At 39.5% G+C, this 20,488-nt stretch overlaps 1 protein-coding gene across 8 annotated transcripts in view; it reads right to left on the bottom strand.

The window, feature by feature from the left end:
* Positions 1 to 19,020, bottom strand: part of FLRT2 (fibronectin leucine rich transmembrane protein 2) — a 59,323-nt gene extending 40,303 nt beyond the window's left edge. For 3 of the 8 annotated variants that reach the window (XM_048948611.1, XM_048948609.1, XM_048948607.1), the window contains exon 1: positions 14,286 to 14,549. The gene's annotated coding sequence lies outside the window, so the exon portion shown is untranslated. The other 5 variants (XM_048948613.1, XM_048948608.1, XM_048948615.1 and 2 more) reach the window with 4 other exon arrangements.
* Positions 19,021 to 20,488: the final 1,468 nt, after the last annotated feature.

Here is a 20,488-nt window from a genome sequence, read left to right as displayed (position 1 = left end):
TTACCACCAAAATAAATAAATAAATCAAAACAGCATGATAATTCTTGCTTACTAGTTAATTTTCACAATTTATATTAAAAAGTGGAACATTCTTTTTCATTTCCCCATTAATTATCATTATTTATGAAAATCTAACAGACCATTTGTTTTGGACCAAATGTTTTCATTTTGATTCTGCTGTCAAAAATGTGGATCTTCTTGCATTTGCTTTCTGAACTCGACTATGAGTATGGAGCAGTATACGAACAGCCTCACTGTAGTAATCCATTTGATTTAGCAATTCACTGATATTTATACATTGTTTCATAGGCCATCAGCAGCCCCTAATTCACTTCAAACTTTTCTGCATGTAGTTCTGTAAATGCACTGCCATTTCTGATTACTTACAATCTTAAATATGTTTTACTGTGAGACAGTCAATTGGTCTTCTGCAAGGACACTCATATTTCTGCTTATCCCATGTATGAAGATTTGGAACAACAAATACGTCTCTTCATTTCAGGTGATGTAAAAAAAAAAACCAACAGATTTCATATGAATAAATCCTGATTTATACTGAAAGTCTGTACTGGAAGTGTGACCATTCATGCACTGCTTTTTGATTTTTCAAGTCTTACAATTCCATTTCCCTTTTTGGACATACTGCTTCATGAGAAGAATCAAATAATGCAAAAATGTCAGATGGATCCTCCTTCATTTCAGTTCAGCAATATAAATGAGATATGAAGATATTCAGGTTGTTTAATTTTATTTCCAGCTTTGCATAAGGAAAAGAAATAAGGATCTTCATGTGATTATTAGCAACTATACAACATGCATATATACAAAAGAGTGTCGTTCTACTGAAAATTGCCTGAAAACTGAGCAACATATTGCACTGATAAATTCAACTTGTATAATTACCTGGGAGCACGTTGCTCTCTCAGATAAGAGATATTACAATATGTAGAACTACAGGTTCATGAAAGTACAGCCCTTTAATCTTGGTGGGAGGACTTAGTCTTCAATGTATGTAGGCTTTTAAGTGTTGGATGTTAAGATCATAGAAAAGAAAGGTGAGACAGACTATATACTACATATTTGCAAGATCTACTGAGAGTCACTTTTGCAGCACTGCTATTTGCATGTGGAATATGCAGTATAATTAATGTCATTTTACTAATCACTTATCTAGATTTTTCATGTGTACAAAGTCAGTGGAATTATAAATACAATCTGCATACTCATAAATAAGTGTGGGTACAAACTATTGTCCTAAATTTTATGCTCAGAAGGGAATTACAAAGCTTCTTGATTCTGACTGACCAGGTCTCATGTTGCAAATATTAATAACTCTTTACATGAAATAGAGTAATTTGATACTATCAAACACTGCAGAATTGTTTTGTAAGGGTATCTTTCAGTAAAACCTTGTAGGTTGGTATTAGGCTACTATACTGATGAACAGAATGTAAGATTAAACAGAACAGAGCAGAACATAGCCCACTGTCACTTAGATTGCTTTATACCTAGATGCAAAACATCATACTAGTTTCTACAAAGAAAATATGACTAACAGAATGGATACACTTACTCTTACACACTAACTGCCTCAGAGGTACCACTAAAATTTGTCCTGGGAAAAGCCCAGTAAATCATGTACTATAACACATCACTAGTTACCAGCTAGTGCAGGTTTATACACTTCGCTTCCCATTTCTGTTTGGAGACAGCAGCATAAAATCTCACTATACATTCTAAATGTTAACCTGCAAAGCAGCAGACCTCAATTATGTCCAGCAATATTAAAGCAATTTCCTTACACAATTCTTATCTTCCTTAGACAATACCATCATCAAAATATGCACAACTGTAAGCTGAATAGAACTGAAAAAGTGGCAAATTGATAGATGACACTTGTCATTTTTTCTCCCCATTCCTGCAGTATAGAGTTCCTGTAGCAAGAGAAATTATTAAATTCACAAAAACTGAATAGTTAAAATTTAATGCAAGTGCCAGAAGTCTAGAGCTGCGTTGATAAAAACCACTATGCTTTCAGTCCTTTGGCACAAATGAGATGAAGGTTAGTCTGGTAAATTTTTTAGAGTTATATTCCATGCCCGTACTGGTCACACACATATGAAAATCAAGTCTCATTAGATAAAGTAATGGTGGCAAGCCTGAAAACTATCATGGAAAATATTTCAGTCGCAAAGGGTGTGCAATTGCTATAAGACATATATAAGAAACATGAACTGAAGTATAAATAGATGCCTCAGTAAATTATATAACCACATCCACATATGAATTAGAAACTTCAAACTATGCAGTAAATAACTTCAGCAGTGCTGTAAACGTGAGCATAGACCATCCTGAGCGCAAACATCTCATCAGTCACCTGTTAAATCAATGAACAAAAAAAATATGTATATTTACTTCATGTGAGAAATCTGATGAGCAGGGTTCTATATTGATTCAGAGGCAACTGGGGCCCAAAAGTGCAGTACTAGATACCAAACCACAATCTTTCCCCTCCCTGCTAAGGAAAGAAGTTTGTTCTACAGTTCTGGCTCTAGCAATTATCTTAATAGAGAAGTTTTCATGTTGTGGATATTCAGCTACTGTGGACCATTCCAGATCTAATTTACACAAGTACTATATATCTAATATCAAGCAGCTTTCTCAGTCTGCCTGTGCAACAGAATCCATTGATTCAATCCTGCTATTTACTCTTCCTTCTGTCTTTCATTTAAGATATCACTTTTTACACCAAGAAAAATAGTACAGTTAGTTTCTGTCTATGTGCTTCTTAATGCACAATGTGACTTATGCTCAGCTTTGCTTTGTAAGAACAGAGGAAGAAGAGGACATGGAAGTGAAAGAATAGCTCATCCCCCTTACATAATAAATCTTTTCACTACTGACAGGGAATGGAAAAATGAGTCTCAGTTAATAGTGGTGCGTTACCCAAGTCCACAACCTTTCATTTCACATAGATCACTGTAAGCTGTGTCTAGATTTCAAACAGAAACAGAAAGGTTTTGTATTCAGTAGAAGAAACCCTGTGTCATATTGTCTCCTCTTAAACTCTAAAAGAATTGCATTTTTTTGTTATTTGTCCTGGTCTGTTAGGAAAGATACAACAATAGCCATAATATTGTTCTTGAGAACAGGAGAGAAATAATGACAAGTAAGAAATAATTCAGTGTTTCAATTTTCACTTGTACTTCATTTCCTTGAAATGTCTAATAAGAGACTTGAAAATCTGACCAAAAAAAAAAAAAAAAAAAAAAAAAAGTTTTATCCAACTTCTTAAAACCAATTAATCTAAAAAGCTTGAGTGAGTTTTAGTGCTTGTGAAAATGGAATAGTGACCTGTTTCACTCACTGGTGAAGGATCACACACACCAGTCCTTCAAGCAGTTCTGTCAATGCAGTTCAGTCCCACACCTGTCCTGGTTTATTCACACAGCTGATCTATGTAGTTATTATTCCCATGTGGGCAGCTATCCACAAGAAACTTGACTGAGACCATCCAACTTGCATTTTATCACTCACAGGAAGCTTCATTTGAGTGAATAGCCAACATTAACCCACGTAGTGCTGTCTCTCCACTGAGGTTTTTCTTTTCTCTTACAGTTGCTGTAACTGCATTCTAATCAGGTTCTTTGCTAAACTTTCTGTAAAATTACAAGGATGCAAGTTATTAGAGTTACATATTGACCCAAATATTCCTACCTGAACACTTGTGAAGAACACTGAAAATGTTAAAAGACTGTACACATCTAACAAACAAGAACACATATTAACACCCTCCCCCACAAAGGACCCATCTATTTCAACCTTAAATGCCTGGATTTAGTACTGCTGATGACTGTGGGCATTTGAAATACCTGAAGGAAGAGAAATGCTAGCCTTTCCATATGTACACATGCAGATAGTTTCTGTCCTTTCAGTCCCCAGCATGCACCACTTTTTATCCCCTCACTGTTTTTAAAATTCATTGTTGAATTCTGCCTCACATTCAGCTGCAAAGGTATGCTAGAAGCTCAGACCACAATATGGAGTTTGATCAATGCCTGACCTACCCAGTGATTTAATCAACAGGACAGCATGAATGCACTAATGACGCAAGAGCAACATCACAACTCTGTGTGTTGCAGTGCACGATGATCATTTCCTTCAGCATGTTTCTTTTAAACAAGAATAATGAAGACTCACTTCAATGTCATTTGTCCCCAGTTTTACTCAAATTAAGTCTTTTATTACATAATGGAACTCGAGGCTCTTTCAGATGAAAGGTCTAAAGGCAAAAGAAATCTAAAGAACATAAAAGCTTACAGAGCCTATGTTACATATTTTAAAAAACAAATAATCATTCCACTTCTATTCCACAAATTTATCTCTGTAAAACGGACTGTCTCCATTCCTAAGAGGAAAATTTGAGATTAGTTACTCACTAGTTACTTTTTCCATCCCGTCTTTATTCCATATCCCATATTTTTCCTTAAAGTTAATGTGCAGAGTACCTGAGGTCACAAAAAATGAGGACATGGAACAATATTAAGAGGGAATACAAGCTCACCTGGTCTGATTCACCAAAGCAGCCAGGATTTTATTGTAGAGCTAAAACACAACGAGATAGCACTAATTCTCCCTGATAATTCACATGTGCTTCTTCCACAACAGAAATAACTGAGAGAACATCACAGATCTTTCTCTTCTAGCTCCTCCTCGATTGTATGTTGTCCTACTTCTCCTCTCCAATAAATAAGATATCAGGTGGTTAAAACTGTGATCACTGAGAAATTCCAACTTCCTGTTGCACTGAAAATTGAATTTTTATATCTGTGCCTCATACAGCCTGGACAATTTTTATTATTCACTGTCATCCTGTTTTTCACCTTTATTTTGTAGTCACTTTCCCTTTCCTGCTTTTATCCCACATCTGCAGAATACTTACACTTAAATACGTCTATTTAAATAAAAATAAAATCTCCCATCTGAATAATTGTTTATTTTAGTTTTCATAACACTTTTAGGATACTTTGTGACTTCAATATACCTGATATAGCAGACACAATAGAATGAGCTCTAGCTTTAAATAAGTTCTTCTCAGCTGAATAACAAATTCAAAATTCTGACTCAGCCTATGCTGCCACATGTATTTAGAAAACAAAGACAGACAAAGACAGGAGAGAAATGTGCTGCTACCAGAATATAAATATATGACAATGGCAGTACCCCAGAGGATAAGATGGAGTGTAAATGTCATAGCAAGGCTACTGATTTTTATATTGTTGTCTGTCTTTCTTCTAGTATGCAAGAGATAGTCTTTTAGCATAACACTGAAGGAGGTAAATGAAATCCTTTTCACCAAACATGGTTATCATTCAGCACAAGACAATACACAGGGCTATAAAAAACCTCTTCCCAAGTTCCCCAAACATATTCAGAAGAACTAGTTAGTTTGTGAACAAATTCTCATGCTATTTGAAATCTAAAGGAGTTTATTCTCCCTGTGCTTAAAGATCATCTTTCCACAGCCAGATGACTAGACTGTAGGATGTCTTCTCTCAATCAGCACATGTATAACCAGACAACCATTCAGTAGCTTGTAAAATATGATTGCATATGAGATATTGATGGCCTAAGGGAAGTTCTGAATATCAGAGGTTCATAATTAAAATACCTATGCATTTGATCCAAGAGAGTTTTCATCAGTGTCACAAAGATGAGTGGTTATGAATTTCAGACTCATCTCTGCCCATACTGACTGATTTATGCACTTTTGAATTTGGACAAATGAAGGGCAAGGAATTAAAGCCAAACCCTTCCACCTAGACAGCTCCTTATCCTTAGGGGAGGGGGGGATCTGAAATTTATGATATCCCCTCCCAGTGTTCAAGATCAAGCCCTTGAGCTGGTAACTCATAACCTATTTATGCTTATGCCATCTATCCGCTTTCAGTCATTTTTGTTCTCTTATCTGTAAATCCACAGTTGCAACGTAGGATGTGTGGATCTGCTGATAAGAAATTTTTGCAGGAAAGGGAATCTGGGCAGAAAAACAGTTCTGTTGCCAGAGCTCCTGGCAGCAACTCTAACATCTCATTAATTCCAGATTTATAAAGATCCACTGTGCTGATCTGAGGGTAGAGCTGAATGTTTGAATTCTGTGATAATAGACTAACTAGTTGAAACCTGTATTTAGAACTAAATATTAATTTAAATAGATACTGATGAGATTACACAGTGTATGACAGAACATTGTTAACATTGTTAACATCTTGATAACAATGAGAATTCCATAGCTCCTGAACTGGGAGTTTTTATTTTTAACATTTTTATTTAATATTAAATCACTGAATTTTAATGGAATTATACATAACTAAAAACTAAAGCACTGGAATGGAGACAGAATCACAACTATGTGAAAATTCAATTGCATCATTCTTTTAAAAACTATATCAAACAGAGTACCAGTTGTGGAAACAGTACTCTATTAATTATGAAAGAGAAGAGCAAGGGGACAAAGACAAACAAACTGGGAAAGATCATACAGTTTCCATATCAATATTCTACAGTATCACTAACTGTACTGCCATCTACTTAAATAATAATAAAAACAAAGATGCTAACTAAGCATTAGAAGGAAATTATTTTGCTAAATGATCCTTCACTATTCAAATGCTTTTAGAAAGCTTTTTTTATTATTTTATATATATATATATATATATATATATATATATATATATATATATATATATTTATACCTTGTGTGAATGCCTGTACATGCAAATTTATCACAATACCACATGCATAAAAAAGGAGATTTTGATAGGGTACTAGGTAGATAGACCAAATAAAACAATCCTTCTGCCAGATGCTCTAACACAGAGGCTCAGGTGTCTCAGAACAGTGATAAGCAACTTGGCTCTGTCAATGGCATCCAAAACATACACAAAAAAAAAGAGAGATTGAGCCCACTGTGCTTCTTTCTTTCCTGAGTATTTTCAAAACTGCAATGGAGGTGCTGCTGGGTAAAAACTGTTGCGCTGCAAAAGAATAAGGTTCTGAAACTAATTTTGTCAAAGAGTGAAAGTAATTTCTCAAATAAAAAAAAAAAGACACTGGCAAGATGTGTTTTACAATTTACTGCAGAAATGCTGCAAGAAGAATCTCTTCACTGAGCAGCGTGGCATAAAGCCAAAACGAGCTGTTTCAAAAATCACTGTTGGGCATATACCAATTTGATACACAGGATTTAGCAATACAGTTGGGAATGACTCTGTGTGGATGTGTTCATGTTCTGTTAAATTTTAACAGTCTCTAACTGTATACTCATCTTCAGCATGAAGAAATTTGTTTGTAGACTGCTAAATTTCCTTTATATACAGGGAATTATATCAGTATGAATAGTAATGATTTTAATTTTTTCTTTTTCATATTTTCAGTTAGAAATTAATTTTCTATGGGCAGTTCAAAGGATAAAAAGTCTCAGATGAAATCTTTGAAAACATTTAAAGCAAGGATGTAAATTTTATGAGTGTGAGTTATTGGCTAGCCTTTTCCACCGCCAGATCTTCTGGTTCCATGAATAATGTGAGGACTTATAGTTGTGGATCAGTACAATAGGACACAATATACATCTAGAGATTTAGAATATGAAAATAGATTCCTTCTGTCCCTTTTGCCACCCAATCCACATTCAATCCACATATCAATTCAAGTGTTTAGAGGATAAAGCTTCAAAAAATTTTTTTAGGTACGTTCAGGTATCTAAACTGTTACAAAATAAACAGTAAATTTTCAAGTAATACAGCTTAAGAGAGAATGTTTAGCCTAGGAGTGCTTACAACTAACACCAAAGCTAAGTTGTTAACAATTGGAATAAGGTAAACCTAGATCAGTCAGTAAGGTAACCTGTGAAACAAGACAAACAAGACGGCTAAATGGAGTACATTTAGCTTGATGCAAATCTTTCAGTGACACAAGAAGCATCACCTAGGAAAAACTTCCTAGATCACAAGTGAAATTATAAGGTAACACAAACATCTAGATTTCATTTAGAGACACCTCACTTGGTTTCAACTAGCATTTTACACATGCAATAGACTTGCTACCTCACTAGAATAATCATTCATTAAATGACATGCACACCCAATGTCTTGACTATGGATAGATTTTGCAGCAGTGCTACTATGCAGGTTATGTCCATGACGAACATGCATATTGCTAGAGTCCTAATATGGATGTAATCCTAGTCATTTAAATCACTGCTATCTACATAGTTTGTTTCCACAAACAAATGTGAAGACTCTACTAATGAAAGCATACAACCAGACAATCACTGATGGGGTAGTATCATCTTCAATTACAGCTAAATGACATCACATTGGGGGTATTCAAATTATTACTCATGAGTAAACCCTAATCATAAGAAGAGTGTCTATGACATTAACTTGCGAGTGAAGAGAAGGATTGAGTCTGGAATAAAATATATTAATTTAAAAATTAGTCTGTAGACTGTGAAGTTCAGTCTAAGTACAGATAGGTTTGCTACAGACTCTTCCCATTCACCTTGGAAATAATATTGAGCAATATCTCAGTATTGTCACCAATTTAGAGAATTCCAACACATGGGAAAATATATACATTCTTTTTCTCTTGTTTAGTTTTATTTGCAATTCACCAACAAAATTATTTTAAATGAAAACTGAAAGTTTTTAAGGATCTGAGGGTGATCTCCATGACTATAGACATAGTTATCTATATGTAATACATTAATCATAAGTTGTGTTTCTTCTTTAGAACTACTAACATCTCTTGTTCTTTTGAAAAATGTGTTTTTGGTCCAAAATAATATTTATTTCCTCTTGTAGTCATTTAAAATGACAGTGTGAATGTCAGACACATTTTAAAACAGGTCAAATACCGCAGTTCTCTTTCTCTGTAGGAAGAGCATGCAGGATATCTCTAGAGAAAGAAATAGTTGCAACTCTGAACTTAGAAGCCTAAGGCTGATGACCCTAAGATTGCAGTTTGACCAAGGTTTGGTCCTCTGTTGTGCACCACCAAAGACTCCCAGTACTGCATCTTTTCTCTCCCTGGGCTGCCCTCTCCCATATTATATCTCTGGGTTTAACTCTTACAGACCAGCTCTGCAAGGTAAGAGTTAATCATGCAACTATATGGCGCTGGACCAGAACTACTGTCGCAAAAAGCTTTTCTCTTCAGCTTAATTTTCCCTGTTGGTTTTGATGAGAGGATAACAAAGACTGCCAGCAGGAATTGGGAGTGACACTGCTGCACACATTTCAGTTCTGAGAAGGTGCTGATGAGGCTTTTCATTCAAAGCTCTGACTTTTTCTGCTCTTAATGGGTCACGAAGTATTTCCGAACAGTTTACAGTACTTACTACAAGAAGAGCCTAGCATCTTGTCTGCCCAGACTGAGCTGGAGTCACTATGCATGACAGTAAATGGCTAACAAATCACGGAGATTAATCTAAATCTTTTGCTGTAATCCTTTAATTCTTCATCAAGATCCCTGACATTAACATAATTTTGTCAGAATAGAGATTGTAGAATAGTTTCAGATTAATTCAATCATAGCTAGCATGTCTTAATGAAAGAACTAATTTGATGTCTATGTGATTTTTTTTTTAATTGCATTTTTGAGGTAACTGGACTTCACATGACAGCATGGCTATAATAAAGAAGTTTCACCAAAGAGAATTTTTCCCCCTCTATTCAAATGGTTTAGCTGTCATATGGTCACAAATGATGATAAAAGGAACTAAAAGCCCTCTTCTGCAATCCATGGCTCAAGACATATCCCCATCTGGGCCAGGATTTACAAAACTAGACTGCACACTGTTACAGTAATATATAGATTATTCTCCAAACTCCCTTTTAAAATTATTTTACCTTTTCATATTATTTTGACTGAAGTCTTTAACCCATAACTGTCACAGAAAATTACGGTGTTAATTTATCTTATGAAAATGTGGTAGTGATTAATAGTTATGGAAATGGCCTTTTCATTTAAAAGCCAAGTGAGAATGTTAACCATGACCTTTAATACCCTGCTTCAAGGAGCAGGTCCTACCAAATACTGACCACTCCATGTTGGAAGCAAGTTCCCTCTCACTTGAAGCCAAAGTAAATTTTCCTTTCAAGTCTAGCAATGTGCTTATCCTGCATATCCAAAGCCTATTAATTTTTGTCTGCAAGGACTGAAGGATCTGTTTCAATGACAGTATGCCTTTGAATGACTAACAATTCTACAGGTTACATGTTTTTCTATGTTATGCTAGAATAGAAATGTGTTTTGGTTTTTTTTTAAACTACAACAAAAAATGTACAAATTAATAAATAAAACAGCTATAGCTTGAAATAGAATGTACAGAAGATTGCTTCCAGGTGGAACACAACAGCACAATATTTCTTTTTAGAAGAGATGTTTCATGCCCTGTATGTATCGTTTTCAGGAATGTTGAATGATGGACTTGTTTTGAAAACGTTGCTAGTATTTAGTTTTGGTTCAGTTCAAAGGGCTACACCAGAAGAAGGAATCAAAGAGGGAAAATCAGTATGAAAACAACAACAAAAAACAGTTTAGCTGCCTAAATCACCAATTTAAAAGGAATATATAAAAAGTTCCCAATAGTTTTCACCAGTGGCTGAAAATGTTAGATTAAATTTTACTATTACTGAGAGATATATTTTGATGTGTCTAGAGTACAATTTGTTAAGCAGATAATAGTTTTTGTTTAAAATGATTCCTTTCTGGGTATTACGTATGGATTAAAGATTGGGCCTACATGAATAAAACATCCCTGTCAAGAAAAATATTTTAATGATGACTTTTTTGTGGTTGTTTTTTTCTTTAAAAGAAGTCAGTTACTTGAAAGGAATAGGTTATGTATAGCTTTAGGGGGACTAAAGCTTGTATCTTTAGTGTATGTTAAATTAGCCTACTTCACAATAATAGTTATATATCATGTTTTTCTTTTTTTTTTAATAAATACTTATTTCACCAAAAGAAAATAAAATGTAATTTTTATACCTTTAGGGCAAGTTCCAGTTCTTTTGGTTTCTTGAAGAAATAAATAAAAAGCATTGACAGAGAAACTTCTGAAATGAAAGCCCAAGGGGGAGGGAAGGAAGCACCTAAAACCATCATATTACCAAGTGCTGAGGTAATCAACCACAGTCTGGGAAATGTCAAACAATGGTATTCACCTACCCAAAGATATTGCTGGTCAAGTCCTCAACTGCCATTTATAATCACTAACTAAAACATGGAATATAGATGTGGATATAAACAAGAGACAAATTAGTATTGGGAAGCTGGATTTAATAATCCACTAAAAGAGACCATCTGTTTATAAAGACCCCCTTTTCCTTGATCTCTGACATGTATTCCTAATATAGACACAGCTGGATATTTTATTTTTTCATTTTTTAAACACTCTGCTACTATAAAGTCTACTTATAATATATCTGGTCGGAGTGTTTGTCTCAAGTTTCAGATATTATGTAAGCACTCAAGGGCAATAAAATTTCACATACAGTCAGCCAGCTTTAAAGTAAGTATTAAACCATAAGACCAACATAAATGCACTTTCTTTATTATTGATTTTTAATACCCTTTTTATTTTTCAGATTTTTTGCAAATGTTCATTATCACTCAAATAGCTTTCTGAAATTTGGTTGTTTTTTTTTTTTTTCAAGTTCTTGAAACACATTTGGAACTAGAGTTTAGTTTTCTTATTTTCCTGTTTAAATTACTAGCAAAACTCAGTCAGTGACAAATATAGTATTGACAACCTGACAAGCTAGATGCAGGAATAAAAGACCAAAGTGATAGAAAACCTGTGTTTCCAAGCCACAACAGAGAAAAAAAAGGAAGAAAACACCTCTGACTACACACTTCTCACAGATAGAGGTCACTAATGGACTGGATTTGAATCAGTCTGGTAACAGCCTGAAAGTAATCTTGTGAAAAATGAATTCGAGATTAAAGGGGTAGTAAAAATTTTTAAGAAATAAAGTTCTCACCTTCCTGGAAACAATATTATCCTAAGTGTGCTTTCTTTGTAGTTCTTTAAATAGAAAGTACAGTACAGGAAAAGCCTGATAGTGATGTTTGTTTGAAATTCTTTTTGTTTTCTTGGTTTGGTAAAACTGTCTCTCCATCCTTTCTGCACGAAGGGTAGGGAAGTCAACACTAATGACATGCCATGTTTTGGGTACTGCTATTTTAAGCATTTAAAGGTAAGCACATTATTTATTCTTAGAAAAAAAAAAAAAAAAAAAAAAAAAAAAAACATAGCCTATGTAATGCAGATTCCAACTGGGAGGGTGTAGGGTTCCAGAAAGGAGATATGTCTACATCCTAAATCAAACTACCCAGCAGGCCAGGATATAAATGTGACTTGTAGCAGTGGCTTAAATTAGATCCAGACTCTCAAAGCCAAATACAGATAACATCACCTTATACAAAGTATAGGGTGCACATGTGTGTAAGGAGTGAATCTTTCAAGAATGTTGGATGCATTCCAGCATGACTTCTTGCTACAGACTGGAACTTTGGAAAAAAACCACTGCCGACTGTTAGCTGCAGGTAGTTGTATAGACACTGTATTCACACAGTGCTCTGACTTTTTACCTACACTATTCCAGTTCTTCACTATCACTTTTAACTGCTTAACTACCTTATCAGGATAGAGAACAGCAGTTTAAATAGAAAATCTTCTATCAATGATAATGATGTTTGAAATCTCTCCCACATTTTCAGAAACAAGATCAACACTAACATCTCTTGTATCATTTTGATTAAATCTCATTGATAGCATTGCGTATCTTAAAGAGTTAAAAGAAAGAAGGAAAGAATGGTGGGTAGGATTACAGATATGATACCTTTTAAAAGTTTTGAAAAAAATGCCAGGACAGACATTTTCCCCCTCCCAAAAACATACATTTCTAAAACCAACCCACAAGTTGTCTCTGAAAATGCAGTTCCATAAAGGTGCGATGTCAGAGAAAGAAAAAAATGAATGCCCCACAGAAGTTGGCATTTGTTGTAACCAAAGTAGTGATCAATCCCAAACTTTAAAATGGTTTAATCTCCCTACAAGCACTGCACTAAGTAAACATATTTTTAACATACACCTTCTTTCTGTGTGCCTGTGTGTGTGGTTGAAAGAGGTTTGCCTTGCTTTAGTATCTTCTCATGCAAGGAACCTCTCCCTTTCTCTTTAGCTGAGCTCTGCATTGGGGAAGAAAAAAAAAAAAAAAAAAAAAAAAGCATCTGAAGAAATCTAATCAGTACTTTCCACACACCGTACAGGAATTTACACGGATTTGTGCCTGGTTTTATTAGCTTATTGTAAGCCTTAAAACAGATTTCCTCCATTAAAATTAATTAAAAGCTCCTGCTGACTGATTCCCACTACAAAAAGAAGGTGGACAGTCTTACTTTCCTGCTTTGCTACTGATTTCTTTATCTTTCACGGGATTATATCTCTTGCTCTAGAGAGATCTTTCCAGCTGTTTGATTTCTTTTTGCGATCTGTTTCTCTGCTCATTATTCCCCTCCCCCTGCCCACTCCCTTTCCAATATTTGTAATTATTTTGCCAGAGATCACCTCTAACTTAAGAGCTCTATGAGGAGCTCCCTCGTACTCAGAAACCTTGATCCCATTCCCTTCACTTCGCCCTACTCACTCACTAACCAGACCCCGCTCCGGGGGCTGCTGATGGGAACGTGACGAAACCTCCCGGAGGCCGCAGCTCCTTGCTCTTCCCGTCCTTTACACCTCGGAACACTGGCCAGCGTGGAGTTCAGACGACTGCCTCCACCGATCGAGCCTCATCTTTTGAAGTTCCCGTTTCTCCAAACCACTTCCCTGAACGCGGCTATGGTCGCGCTCGTACGCGCGCTCGGTGGTTTCCTATAGCAGGAGGGCTGCTCTGCGCGGCGCCTGGCGGGGGCTGGGGGTTGCGGGCTGCTTTCGACACCGAAACAAGCCCAAGGACCTGGTTACTCGGGCGGCTGAGAGCTCCCGACCCGAGCGCTGCCGTTCAACCGCCCGCCGACCCTCCTCACACTTGCCGCCGGCCATTCATAAAATGTGCGTGTGCCTGCTGCTGCACACTTGCAGGCACGGGGCTCTAATGAGGCGCACGCGATCCCGGCCCCTCAACTTTGCCTTCTCAAAGGGCACCGGGATTTTAAATCGCCTGGGCTAGAATTAGCAGGAAAGAAAAGAGAGAGAAATGAAATCCCAACTGTACCTGACAGTGTCTGGGAATCGCTCGCCGGCACCGATCATAATCCCCCTCTGCGCCTCTGGCCCCCTACACCAAAACTTTTCCGCTGCCGCCGCCGCTCCTCGCTTCTGGCCGCCGCCTGCCGCTCCTGGCCAGCCCCTGGGGCCCGCTGCCCGCCGCCGCTCCTCTCCGGAGCGGCCCCCGCGCCTCCCTCCTCCCTTAGGAGGCAGCGGCATCGTCCTCCCCCCTTCTCCGCCACCTCCTCCTACGGCGCGCAGCCCACGGCTCTGGCATCCCCAACGCACTTTCTCTCCTCGATTTGCTCCTCTCCCTCGCTGCTTCTCCTTCTCCGGTAAAAAGAAACGAGAAGGGGCCGCAAGGACGTTTCTTTCTTTCTTTTCTTTTTTTTCCCCCCCTCTCTCTGTCCTCTAGAAATGATGAGAGGATCACATGAGGAGCTGGCACGGAGACCCAGGACCCTTGGTCGTCGTCGGAGGCATCGAACAAATAGATGTGAGTGTATGTATGAATGCGTGCGGCTAGCTCCTTCCGAGTGCCGCGCCTGCCTTCAGCCGGCGTTACAGGCTGATCTTAGCAGTAATGATGCCTCAGATCTGACTATTCCCTGCTAATGTGAGTCGTGCCTTTTTTTCCTCCCTGCCTGACACCCCAGGGAGATGTTTACAGTAATGAATTCAGTTGATAGCCATCTCTCTCTCCTCTCTCTCCCCTGGAGTCCCTCCCACATTTCTAGTTTAAAGAATGCTTGGAAGGCAGGCTGCAACCTAAAGCTTTCCAAGAGGCAAAGTCAGGCTACGTTTTCTCTTTTCCTTTTTTTTTTTTTTTTTTTTTTTTTTTTGGCTCCCGCTCTTAACCCATTGCTTGCTGATGGCAGCTCAGCAGCGACCTCCCTCCCATCTCACTCCTCCCCGCCCCCGGCTCGCAGCGAGGGGCAGCAGCGGGCGGGCGGTACTCCAAGAGTGCGCGGCCCCCACCGCGCGCCCCGCCTCGCCGGCAGCCGAGGCGGAGCGGAAGGAGGGTGTAGGGATCGCCGCGCTCCGTGGCAGGCGGCCTCAGCAGCGCTGCTCGGGGGTCCTTGAGGGGGTATTGGAAGGGAAGGCGGGGAGCAAGCTGGTCCGCGAGCTGCAGACCTAGCTGGGAGATGCCCTCGATAGCTATAATCAGAGCCGAGCTCTCCGCCAACATGGCGATATTTCGTGTTCTGCCGGCACTTGAGTCCGCCTCTCGCCCCTTCCCTTTCTATTCATCTCCCTCCCCCTTGCGAACTTTTAGGTGGGCAACAGCAGCACGGGATAAATATAGCACAGAATGAAAGAAAGTCTAGCCCTCAGGGAAGAGACAGAGCTCCTTCAGTATTCCGTCTGGTTTTTATGCTCAGCCAAGAAAGCTTTAAAACCGCTGGGGAAACCACCTTTTGCCCGAAAGCGCTAGCAACGCCCCCGTACTAATCCCTTCTGCAGCACTTCGTGTGTGTATATCAAGTTATCTGGGCTTGTTTCGGGGTAACCCAGTTCCCTAGTAGGTTCTTACCTTGTCCTGACAAGCCCAGGTAGGAGAGCGTTTAACACTGAGAAGCACCCGGGCAATGGGATGCAGCCGTCAAGGTAGGACGTGGGGTGTGAAGTGAGGATTTGTCTCAAATTCCTCCATTAGCAAAGAAAATGCATAGTATGGCTTTGGCTGCGAGTTACTTAAAGAGAGAAAGGCTGGGAAGGTATGGAGGAGAGCTGATCAATGCCATGTGTCCAGGAAACAGAAAAGGCGAATGAAATGCCTTGGGGTGTGCTTCCCCCTCACCCCCAGCTGCGCGCTGCCTCGCGATTTCAGCTCAGCCGTACTTTCAGGAGCTGATTCACTCGCCATTGTCTCCGCACCTCCCTCGCCCTTCTCTAGGGGAGGGCTGACTCACTCCCAGCTTAAGAGGCGTTCCGAGCAGGCGGGTCGCAGGTCAGCCTGACCCGGTGAGCAGCGCGCGGCTTCGCCCCCAGGTCCCGCAGAGGGGGAGCCTCGAGTATTACAGCCCCCAAGCAGAGCCTTGCTGCCTGCTCGGAGAGGGACTTGTACCCTCACCTACGCGGACGCGGGAAGGAAGTGTGAAAGGGGGAGCGTAGGTAGCCTGGCATTCCGTATGGGGCTCGGCGAGGGGGAAAAAAAAAACTGAGGGGGGGACATCTCCTCTTCTCCTAGCTTCGCAGAGAGAAATTGCTGTCTCGGGGTTCCACGCTCCCGTAATGGAACCCCCACGCTCCGAGCCCCTCCGCTGGGCTCGGCCACCCGCACAGGGCTGGGCCGGCGCGGCTCAGAGCCGCGGGACCAGCCGCCGTCCCCGGCAAAGAGACGGAGCAGCTCTGAAGTCGAATCTCTGCCTGCAGCTTCCAGCTGGTCCCGAGAGATGAAAGGAGCAGAAGCCCCGCAGGGTCCAAAGGCGAACGAACAACCTTTTTTAAAAAAGGTTGTCCTGTGTTCTCTTTGACTTTTCAAGACCTGTCTTCTTTTGTTGGATTTTTTTAAAGCTCTGCATACTTTTATAGTACTTATATGTGCATGATTTATGGCTCTTTCCTGAAGCTGATGGAAAACCGGTGCATTTTCTCCTGAACGTTTCCTCATCCTCTCTTCACCCATCCCCAGTATTACCAACCTGTCGCTACCTCAGGCAGAGATCTGGCAGAGCGCGCCTCTGTCGATCAGGGCCATTTCTGCCCCGTGGTACCCTCCCCCCCCACCACGGAGCAAAGTGGAAGCACGAAAACTCCAGCAAGGCTGCGGGCTGCTGTCCTTCCCCGGGGTTCACAGGGTTGGGTGGGGTTCCACCTCCAGCCCACGCTTCTCATCAAAGAAAGATATTCAGGACACACTTTGGTCATATCAAGATCGTGTCAATCCAGAAGAGACTTTAGCCATTACCTGCTCATGCGGATGTCTCCGGTAATCACCCAAAGCCCACCGGGTCCGGCCGGTTGCAAGGGGGGAAAGTGGCAGAACAGCTGGTGTCCGGCATCGTACTGTTTTAAGGATCACCACCAAGGTCTCTGTTTTCCATAGCTGCCGATGAACACCATCGCCCAAGGTTTCTTTCAAGGAAAGGAGGAAGGAAATATACTTCCCAAGCCTCTGTCCAGCCGGTCTTATGACTCTGAAACCACCGACGACCGAGGAAACCCCTCCGCAACGTTAAACGCCCGTAATTTCCCTCTGCTTCTCCCCCGGCGGCTCCGGCGCACCGCCACCGCGCGATCTTATCGCCGCGTGATCATTATTCACCGGTGACAAGCGGAGATGCGGAGCTCCTAAGTGAGGGTGACAGATTTCAAACGCGGTGCTGCGGCGCGCTCAGCCTCAAGACATTCTTCCTCAAACTTTGCCTAGCAAGCAAGTCAGCGTCTTAACCCTTTGCATCCCTGCTTGTCGCACGGGCACTGCTTACTTGCTGGGGGACTCTTCATTACATGTCCTTTTCTGTTCTTGAATTGAAACAAATCAGAACAGCCAACTCTGGGGAACAGTTGGAAAGCTGAATACTTCCGTGGTTAGGGACTGGAAAAATCCTCCCGGCAGAGCAGTCCCCGGGGGACTCACCTGCAGTCCCTTTGTCGCCAGGTTTGGTATGCAAAGCATCACATGCATTGTATGGAGTTCACACAGAATTGCGTTTTCCTCAACTTGATGTGGCTAAAAGTAAATATCTGAAAGTACTATTTCACTCAGACCTTCAGCTCTGTCTCCTTTACGGGTTATCAATAACAGCAGAGCAAGTAAGAAAGGAGCTTATTTTCATAGGGGATAAAACAAAAAACAAACAAACAAACAAACAAACAGCCTTTTTTACACATGCACTTCATAGCCAAAGGAAATATTTACCACTAGCAAAATTTAGCATACCAGAACATGTTTCCTCCAAAGCACAGGAGAGCCTTAAAATGGGGGGAAACAACAATAAGAAAGAAGAAAAAAAAAAAACCCCAAAACTCATGTGCAATTCAAAGCTGTAATAAAGTGTGTGAAAACTCTCCAAAGTCAGTGCTATCAGCTCAGCAAAGCCTGGTGTCAAGACAACGTTGGCTATAGCACTGTAACACGGAGACATAGGGAGAATACAAGGAAATCTGTGAAGTCCTTTAGGTTTCTAATATTCATTTATATATGCTTTCTCCAAGTTGTGATGTTTGGAACCCTTCTTTACTTCCCCCTACACCCTCCCTTCAAAAAAAACAAACAAACAAAAAACAAAAACAAAAAAAGCACAACAAAACATAATTTACACATCATATTTATAGTAAGACATGAGGACTGACCCCGTTCAGACCCTAGCGAGGTTCCCAGGCCAGTGGGCGATGCCGCCCAGGTGCACGGCGAGCTCTGTGGGCTGCACGTCCTGCGGCGCGGCCCAGGTGGCAGCAGAGCACAACGCTCGGCGTGGAGCCGCAGCTAGGAAAACTTCCCCCATTTTCTGCCTTCGGCACGCTCTGTTTAAACTGCTCCCCCCACCCCCTTCCCTCAATTATTAATCCTAGTTATAGTCTGGTTGTTTGGGCTTCATTTTCTTTTTTTTCCTTCCCTGTTGTAGCATTTATGTATTTATTACCAAACTGCTTTGCAGGGTTGAAAAGCTGTAAAGTGAAAAGAAAATGTAGCATTTTCTTTAAATTTTCTTTGATTATACAAGATGGCTAGCCTGGAATGATGGCCTACTGACCTGTAATGCAACCTTATTTGTTTTAAAGTGGATGTGAAATAGGGTAACATTTAAAAAGATTATGAAAAATTGTCTTCTTTATAAATGTCTTTTTTTTTTTTTTTTTTTTTTTTTTTTTTTTGTTCGTTCTCAGATATAATGCTAGAATGAATGTTGCTGCTTGCAAGACAAAAAGTAGAAGTAGCTGGAAACAATTCTGCTTTCTGTTTTTATCAGTAATGGTGTATTTTGTATCAGGCTTTAAATTTGTGCTGCTGACAGAAGGAAAAAAAATGCAATGTGAATTCTTCATCAATTTTTTGCAAAATCAATTATTTTAAAAAATGTTTGAGGAAGTGGAGAGCAGAAGAAACAGAAGTTGGGGTGGGGGCAAGGAGAAGAGGAGTTGCCTTTAGAATGGCAGAGCAATGAGTTATTTAGATATTGTATTCTGTCTTGAATTCTAAACAAGTTGAAGGGTTGAATATGTTCTTTTCAACCTTAAGAAACAATTGAAGAACTTTGATTAGATATACAGTGAACTGAAGAACCCCTCTCCTCCAACAGGTTTTTTCTGAGCTCCCACATCTGTGGTGAGATTAAGATGAAAATATCAGATGGGTTCTGAAGCAGACTTTGGAATATTTTGTGATACAACTCAAATGGTAGATTTCTACTGTTTTGAAATATAGGGATTAGAGCCTGATTCAAAATAAAATTAATAATGAAACAAAAATATACCATTAGACTATTCCCCATCTCATCTCTTCTTTCCCATCTCCTTTCTCTTTAGCCCATTGTTACCTTCCGTTTTTTCCATATTATTAGGTATAACCTTGTAATACTGTCTGTAATGCCTTGGGATGTCACACTTCATAGATTTAACCTACTGGAGGCATACCCTTCTTGTCTCCAAGGGATTTCTGCATTTAGCTTTTGAAGGTATAATGACAAACTATTTCTTACGGCTGCCTTCGGCCACTCTTCTCTCCCTTGTTTCAGGACACAGGGATCTGAACGTTTAGTAGATTCTTAAAATTTCTGGTCTTAAACACTTAACCTTTAATATTGAGCAAGAAGATTCAAAGCATTCTGTTTGCAATTTCTTTGTCAAGTTGATTGGTGTAAGGACATAAGCTGGTCAAAATCTGATGAAAATAACTCTTTTTTCTTTGGTGGTTGCTGTAGCGATTTTTTATTATTATTATTGGTGATTTTTGTTGTTGTTTTTTTTCTGTTCTCTGCTAAACACTTTAGAGAGTCAAATCAAGTTTTGTTCAAAATTGTTCTACCCAGATGCCATCTGATGACAGCCATATTGGAAGATAATAGATGAGTAGGCAGGACTGAAATACAAAATTATTATATTTAATTATATTTGATGAAATGAAAAAAAAAATTTGTTGCAGTTTTGTAACCAAAGAAAACCATGACAAACGCATTGCATATTGTACCACATTGCATATTGTATCATTTTAAGTAAAAATTCTGCAGGAAAAAAAAATTCTACTAATAAATCACTGATAGAACA

Source organism: Lagopus muta, chromosome 6, assembly GCF_023343835.1.
Source record: "Lagopus muta isolate bLagMut1 chromosome 6, bLagMut1 primary, whole genome shotgun sequence".
NCBI lineage: Eukaryota > Metazoa > Chordata > Aves > Galliformes > Phasianidae > Lagopus > Lagopus muta.
The sequence above is the reverse complement of the archived record's forward strand: the minus strand, read 5'-3'. Positions and strand labels throughout refer to the sequence as shown.